The sequence below is a fragment of the Vidua macroura genome, chromosome 6 (genome assembly GCF_024509145.1).
Source record: "Vidua macroura isolate BioBank_ID:100142 chromosome 6, ASM2450914v1, whole genome shotgun sequence".
Lineage (NCBI taxonomy): Eukaryota > Metazoa > Chordata > Aves > Passeriformes > Viduidae > Vidua > Vidua macroura.
This window is the reverse complement of record NC_071576.1, coordinates 27,956,078-27,962,298: the sequence shown is the minus strand read 5'-3', so window position 1 is coordinate 27,962,298 and position 6,221 is coordinate 27,956,078. Positions and strand designations below refer to the sequence as shown.

At 35.7% G+C, this 6,221-nt stretch overlaps 1 long non-coding RNA gene across 1 annotated transcript; it reads left to right on the top strand.

Moving 5' to 3' along the window:
• Positions 1–2,192: 2,192 nt before the first annotated feature.
• Positions 2,193–5,145, top strand: LOC128809102 (uncharacterized). Its single transcript, XR_008437611.1, has 2 exons — positions 2,193–2,546; positions 4,450–5,145. It is a non-coding gene; the product is annotated as an uncharacterized LOC128809102 (long non-coding RNA).
• Positions 5,146–6,221: the final 1,076 nt, after the last annotated feature.

Below are 6,221 nucleotides of genomic sequence, written 5' to 3'. Positions count from 1 at the left end.
TTGCAGCACATGAACCCACCTTTGTTAATGTCTCTAAGAGTGTTTTTGACATGTGCCCCTACAAGCAAAGCAGAAAGGTGCTCGCTGCCTTGTTTTCATGTAGATCCTAAGGTTATCCAGACTTTCTTTGTAAAATTCCACCATGATCCCTATTGAAACTATGAAATAGTGTTGTTGGTTTACAGGAGGAAACTTGGGCATCAGGACTTGTGTAAGCAGCTTACACAAGTAAGCATGTGTGAGACCTAGCTGCCTTATTCACTCAGAAGAACCACCTCTATCTCTCTCTTCCTACAACACAATAGAATTCCTGACACTTCCATTTTCACTCCTGTTCCGCCAGAGTCCATCGAATCTTGGCCTCCTTGCCTGATGACCCTGAAGTATCACTGGAAGAAGCAGACTAACAATGAAAAGCTGTAAAAAAAAAAAGGTTTAAATGTATTTGAAATGCTCCTGATTGATGGAAACAGGTGGAAAAGATTTTTGAGATTATTTACATAAATGTTGGAAGCCCCATGGATCTAATCATTCAATGCCAAGTTTGCAAAAATCCCCCAGAGATTAATGTAATCTGAGCAATGTCCTTTCATTGAAAGGAAATAGATTAACTTCTGTAGATCTTTCTTCTGTAAATTTTTAGAATTGATACTTTCACAAAAACATAAGCCAAGTTATATACTACCTTGGTATGTTCATTTAAAAAATCAAATATTTCAGATTTTTTGGTGGAGCTGAAGCTGAAAAAGAAGTATCAAAACCAATGTTGACAATGCTGAACAATGTTGATTTACAGTGTTATCATTGCACTTCAGAAATAACAGAGTACTGCCAAGGAAAGGAGATTTTCAATCTTCCTTTATGTCTATTGATCAGGAGTGACTTTGAAACTTCCTTCTGGCACCTAGAATTCATTCACTACTATTGAAAACCTGCTTGAAGTTTGGAGGAGCTAAAAATCTCACAATTAATTAATTAATTAGTAATGAAGCGGTAGGAACTGCATAAATTACTGAAGTCACGAGACAAAAAGATCTGTTCTCTTTCTTTTGTTGATCTAGTATTGAAATATGATGAAAAGCACTGCTCCCTTTGCTCATACCAATCTTCACAAAAATAATCCTCCAGTCTGGATGTATGTATTTGGGTTTTATTTATTAGGGATGGGAACTTTTCTCCAATTCTATTATTTGTTTTGGTTACTTGCTCATTGATAACAGTAAGTCTTCTGGGGCAGTTTTTGCAAGATACTTGGAACTCAGCGCCTTGTAGGAATTTCAGATATTCTCTGGGTAGATTATGTGCCCGGTGGGAACTGGGTTATGTACTGATTAAGTACACTTAAATAACTTGGCCAATGATCTAGAGAATGTGCTGCATAACTTTGTATTTTTCTATAAGTGGGACCACCCTCCATGCCATGTAAAGACTTGATTTCCACACCTGCAGTATGGAACAGGAAGTCTGATGTAAGAATCTATGACACTCCTGTACACAGAAAGAGGAAGAAAATCTGCTCCTGATGTGTGGCAGTCCCTTAAGAGATATACTTTTTGAGGATGAGGAAGATGATCCTGATTCACTCCTCTGCACTGAAGTAAAGCCAGTGCTACCAGCATGTGGGCTCCATGCCAAGCCTGATCTCAGGCTTGCAGCTTTGCTTTTCTGCTCTGCTATTGCAAAGTTAAGTTCCTCTGCTCTGGCACTGAGTGTGAAGAAGCAGCCATGTTGAGGCCAATTCTCTTGGAACATGGGTCTGAATTAGCTTTCAGAGCTATTTCAGAAGCCACATGTCAGGCTAGAGTTTCCAATGCTGAGTTTTACTAATGCTTTTTTTCATGAAGGCATAATTAGGAAAAGACAATTGAAATATTTTACATCCAGAATGCTGCAGAATGTTGCAGCCTAGAAAGCCAACCATTTCAAATCTTCTAAAGCAGAATGAGAAGGTTGAGGGAAGTGATACTGCCGCTCTACCCCGCTTTGGTGAGACCTCACCTTGAGTACTGCATCCATCTCTGGGGTCCCCAGTCCAGGAAAGACATTGGCCTTCAGGAGCAGGCTCACAGGAGTGCCAGCAAGGTGATTAGAGTGATGGAGCACCTCTCCTATGAGGAAAAGCTGAGAGAATTTGTTTTATTCAGCCTGGAAATGAGAAGGGTTCAGGGTGATTTAATTGCAGCCTTCCAGTACCTGAAGGGAGCCTACAAGAAAACTGGAGGGGGAGTTTTTACGCAAGCATATAGTGACAGGACAAGGGGAAATGGCTTCAGACTGAATGAGATTAGGACCTCTTCAAACCCAAACTATTCTATGGTTCTATGAAGTCCTAAACAATTTTCTGTTTCAATGAATTACTGTAGAAAAGAGAGTGTGTCTTAAAAACAAGGCAACAAAGGGGAATTCACCATTGCTAGTCTTGTAAATAGGGACCAGAAACCATGACATGATAGCTCTCCTTTACTGAGGAATCCCCAGATGTGCAGGGCATTTGTTTTTTATTTTAGGTTTTCATGTTTCACATGATGAACTTCTCTTCTGGATCTGTAAGCATCTAATATATTTATCTGCAATTCATCTATGAGTGCTCTAACTGGACTGAGATTTGTCACTCCAAATCCAAACTCCAGTTGTAGGTTAAAGAGCCACACCTAAAAGTAGAAAACCAAAGGCCTGGTATCTCATTCTAAGAGTTATTTTCAAGTGTGCACAATATTATTGGCTAAATGAACAAAGAAGCATCTGACCAGGACTTCTATAAAGGTGGCCGGGATGGTCTTCTTTAGGGTGCTGCATGTTTTAGACACTAAACTAGGACAAGAAGCTTCCAATTTAATAAAAAGTGGTTTGAAAGTTGCTAAGCAACTTCTAGAAATCTTGCTTTTTAAGAAGTCCATTTGTTTGCTTAATTTCAGGAAAAGGTTGCATGTTATTATCTAACACAATATAAATCAAAAGAGAAAAGCAAAAAAGAAATGTAATAGGACATTTTCTTTTCTTTCTGTCTTTTGCAATTAAAACCCTTTTAATTGTCTTGTGGGGTTTCATCAGGTATTCAACAAATGTTATTTATGTATAAAACTTCAACAGTTTATTGACTATGCAAGAACCAAAGGAAAAAATTAAACAGGTTTGTCATATGGTATGTGTTTATCTTAACCTTTCTTCTTCAAAAATCTTATCTACTAAGTACTTTTATCAGACACTAATTATACTCCCTCTGAAAAGAATTTCTCCAACACCCTTCAGTGCCTACACCCTTTAATCATATCTCATTACATCTACCTAATCCATCTCTTTCTCGCATTGCCAGGGCTCATTAATAGTTTTAAAAGCCAGTCCTGGATATTACCTTTCCTTTCTGTAGAAATATAAATAATACCAATACTGTTTTATTCCTAGATTTCATAGCCATTTGTAATTAGATTAAAAATTATTTGAAAATATTGAGTTTTTTTTTTTCAGAAAATAACTCTAAAATATGTGACAGAACAGCAGTAAAATCTTATAGGTCTTTTCACAAATTGTTGTTTTTATAAGTTATTTTAGCAGTCGATTAATGACCACTTTGAAAGGAATGACCATTTTGGACTAAAATTTAACAGACAATGTGCTTCACAGATATTTTATAGGTGAGAGATGTATCACCTTGTAAACAAAGTGGGTGACCCAAAGGATTTCTACATGATTGTGAAAGGAAAAAAAAAAGAAATTATATGGAAAACAAAAGGCCTTCCATTATTCTTTTGCTCTGTGCATGCCTTACATCAGTGCAGTTTGAAAAGCTTATATAGAATGTCTCTAGTATAGTGTCAGCTAAAGTGAACTGATTGACACAGAATGAATAATTGGTCAAATTTTGTTTTTTTTTTCTGTTCTCCAATTGTTTGGAAACAGGCTACAAAATTCTTTACTACAGTTACACTTTAAAATTATTTGTAAATCACTTCAGTGAGTAATCCTCAATCTATAGACCCTCCCATTTGTTGTGAGTTTTGACAATTTGTAATCTATATTTTATTAATTCATTAAGTAACCTATGTGAATTTGTGCTCCTATTTTCAGGATAGATAGGTCTACATTATGCCAGCTTGCCTCAGCTGAAAATCTGAGCAGAGTACTGGTTAATTTTCAAAAGTTAATATGTCATGATCATGGCTTTGAGGTAAAACCAGTTGCCAGATTTCAACCAGGAAGATTGTTTTCCCCCAGATCTGATTAGAAGAACCACTGAGAGGTTATTTTCATCTCCTTTTGTAATGAATAATATTAACCGTGTTCTATGGATTATCTGGCAGTTTTATTCAATATATTGCAATTATAATATCAAGAACCTGTGACATTTGTTCTCATCCTCCGATACACTTTAATTCTAGCTTTTGACTAAATCCTAAATTAAGTTAATACCGTGATTGAGGAAGTGATTAGTTGTTTGTTTGTTTTTTTAAGAACCATGGACATGGAGTATACATCCATTCACACTGGATTCCTTGGAGGTAGGAAGAGCAAGCACGATTTCCTGAATTTCAGGAAACTTGGGTTGACCAAGGCAATTTCGTATAACTGTTGCATCTATTTAATGACTAACTGTGGCTATAGGGCAGCCTTATGGATCTTTTCAGTCCCATCTTCTTATCAGCAATGAAAAATTCAGAATTTATATTTTACTGTGAAATTAAAATATGTTTGCAGGCAATACAGCTGATACGTCATACAAATACATTCAGAATAACTGACATTATTCACAAAGCAAATGAATATAATCTGGAGTGTCATCTGTAAATATGGTACTGGTTTGTAATGTTTGTAATTACTGCTTCTTTTCACTGAAGAGCTGATTTATGTAGGTCAGCACAATATAGGAAAAAATTGTAGATACAAAAGTTACAGTCAACTGAATCTTGTTTATAGAAGTACGAATGAATTCAAGCTGAAAAATATTTTTGCAAATATTCCTTATTACAGAACTATTGCATTGTTTTCAGGAAGCAAACAGAAAATGTCATACCTTGAGTAAACCTAAGGGCAATGTGTTATTTCCCAATCTGTAAAAATATGTATGGTTTGAGATGTCTTTTTGTTTCACACTGAAAATAAAACAAAACTCTTTGGAACACTTTTATGTAATAAAATTGCATACATCTCTTTTGGGACCAAATTTTTTTTTTTTTTTGTTTGTGTGTATTTCTCTTTCCAATCCTTTGTTTCACTCTCTCATTAGGAAATTACTAAATTGACAAGCCAGGATATTAAGAACATTCCCATTGTAAACATCATTAAATCTGACACATTTTTATAGAACATTTTGGCTTCAGTGGAAAGATATATTTAGATGAGAAAAAAAAGTCAAAGTATAACCAGTTATAAATCTAGTCAAACTGATATCCATATTCAAATTTGAACTAATATTTACGTGATATTTTTTCCAAAGATTCTTCAGACCAAATAATTTGGGTAGACCTGAGTTATGCCAACAGCTCTCTACCCAAGTATCTTGCTATAAGATAGGTTTGGACTCCACAGGGAGCAGGAAGCCGGGCATGTTTCCAGTGCACTCTCTTGTCCATTCAGCCTCTGCCATTTGATTCACCCTATTATGATCACCTCAGTGTTTATATCTAAATGCTGTTATTGAAGTTTGCTATGGATAGAATTCCTTCACAGTTCACATTTATGCTTTTCTTTCATTAGCTACCTGTTATGGTTTTTTGGTTTTGCTATAGCTAAGCCTAATGTTAACACTCTGTTTCAGAAAAATGGAAAACAGTGCATTTTTTTTCTTCTAGTCCTGCTTTGGTAATTGTTTGTCAGGGCTCAGAATCTAGCTTGGACTAGATTTTATTATGGCCAGTAGGATTGTTTAATGGTCACAGGATTGCTATGGACATCATTATAGTCAGAAATCAGTGCAACATGTTTACAGTCAGTTTTCCATTTGCTTAGCTGAAAGTGTGGGACATAGAGAATGGCTAATGCAGGAGTAATAAATTATTTGGAAATCCTGCCTTTCTAAAATAAGCCATTTTCTGGCAATGAAAGTCTGTGTTAAGTAAATGGAAATACTGACCTGTAACAAGAAACCCTTATATATTCCAGTGGACAGCATCTTACCCTCTTCACGTTTAGAAACCAAAGACAATCTCTATTTTTAGGAGAGCATGCTCTACTAATATGAATGGAATCTTGAATTAAAGAAACATTCCTTATATGCAATTTTTGTA